The 1,826-nt window shown below is 58.2% G+C and overlaps 1 non-coding gene across 1 annotated transcript; it reads left to right on the plus strand.

Annotated features, from left to right (window-relative positions):
• Positions 1 to 332: 332 nt before the first annotated feature.
• On the plus strand, positions 333 to 438 carry LOC121307923. Its single transcript, XR_005948405.1, has one exon. It is a non-coding gene; the product is annotated as a U6 spliceosomal RNA (small nuclear RNA).
• The last annotated feature ends 1,388 nt before the right edge of the window (positions 439 to 1,826 follow it).

A 1,826-nucleotide genomic window follows, 5' to 3' on the forward strand; every position in this document is an offset into this window, starting at 1 on the left:
AGTTTCCTCTTAATGACCCCTATTTCGCCTTGCAGCGCTCTGGTGCCACCTGGTGGTCATCGCTAAAACGTTCAATATTAGCATAACTCCCAGCAGCCTTTAGTGTGCAAGCGTTGCTTTTGTTAGTTTCTTTTAAGAAAATAGACGCAGTTCGACACATTTTAGGTAAACTTTGAAACTAGTGAAGATGCATTTCTATTTAAAATATGACACATTAAGAACAAACATTTTACTTGTATAGTATTTATAATTGTATTTGTTTTTGTTGCCATGACGTTTAGGCAATCGATGTCGATCATTGATTATTTATGTTTCGCTCTCGCACTGTGTTTGTGTTGCTATGGCAGCACATATACTAAAATTGGAACGATACAGAGAAGATTAGCATGGCACCTGCGCAAGGATGACACGCAAATTCGTGAAGCGCTCCACATTTTTCTTTCTTTATCCCACTGGCCCTCCCACCTGCTAGTTTTCTCTTCCCCTCCTCTCCTGTGGAGGCAGCAAGTGGACCCGTCACTGCACGGTAAACCCAGAAACCTGGTGGAACTTACCCTGCCACGCTTGGTCTCCGGCAGGGCTCGGCTGGGTCCCGAAGACCCAAACTATTGGACAGCTGACGATCACCTCAGGGGCGGGGCTGGTGAGATGGGCAGTGCCGATCACCTCAGGGGTGGGGCTGGTGTGATGGGCAGTGACGATCACCACACAGCGGGCGGGGCTGGTGTGATGGGCAGTGACGATCACCTCAGGGGCGGGGCTGGTGTGACGGGCAGTGACGATCACCCCAGCGGGCGGGGCTGGTGCGATGGGCAGTGACGATCACCTCAGGGGGGGGCTGGTCACGTGGGCACTTAGTTGACCAGAGGGGCGGGGCTGGTGAGATGGGCAGTGACGATCACCTCAGGGGCGGGGCTGGTGTGATGGGCAGTGACGATCACCCCAGGGGGCGGGTGACGGGGTGTGGATCACCTCAGGGGCCGGGGCTGGTGTGATGGGCAGTGACGATCACCCCAGCGGGCGAGGTGAGATGGGCAGTGATGATCACCTCAGGGGCAGGGCTGGTGTGATGGGCAGTGACGATCACCTCAGCGGGCGGGGCTGGTGTGATGGGCAGTGACGATCACCTCAGGGGCAGGGCTGGTGTGATGGGCAGTGACGATCACCCCAGCGGGCGGGGCTGGTGAGATGGGCAGTGACGATCACCTCAGGGGCGGGGCTGGTGCGATGGGCAGTGACGATCACCCCAGCGGGCGGGGCTGGTGTGATGGGCAGTGATGATCACCTCAGGGGGCGGGGCTGGTGTGATGGGCAGTGACGATCACCCCAGGGGGCGGGGCTGGTGTGATGGGCAGTGACGATCACCTCAGGGGCGGGGCTGGTGTGATGGCCAGTGACGATCACCTCAGGGGCGGGGCTGGTGTGATGGGCAGTGACGATCACCTCAGGGGGCGGGGCTGGTGTGATGGGCAGTGATGATCACCTCAGGGGGCGGGGCTGGTGTGATGGGCAGTGATGATCACCTCAGGGGGCGGGGCTGGTGTGATGGGCAGTGATGATCACCTCAGGGGGCGGGGCTGGTGTGATGGGCAGTGCCGATCACCTCAGGGGGCGGGGCTGGTGTGATGGGCAGTGATGATTACCCCAGGGGGCGAGGTTGGTGTGATGATCACCTCAGAGGCAGAGCTGGTGTGATAGGGTGATGACAATATTACCCGGCCCGTCCCACTCCCTCTCGCTTTCCGAGAAGCCCGTTTACGGTTCTTTCAGCTTCTCTGCCTGCCTCGGGCTCCTGGATTTCCGAGTTTTTGTTGGCCCTACTTCTA

Source organism: Polyodon spathula, unplaced genomic scaffold, assembly GCF_017654505.1.
Source record: "Polyodon spathula isolate WHYD16114869_AA unplaced genomic scaffold, ASM1765450v1 scaffolds_62, whole genome shotgun sequence".
NCBI classification, from domain to species: Eukaryota; Metazoa; Chordata; class Actinopteri; order Acipenseriformes; family Polyodontidae; genus Polyodon; species Polyodon spathula.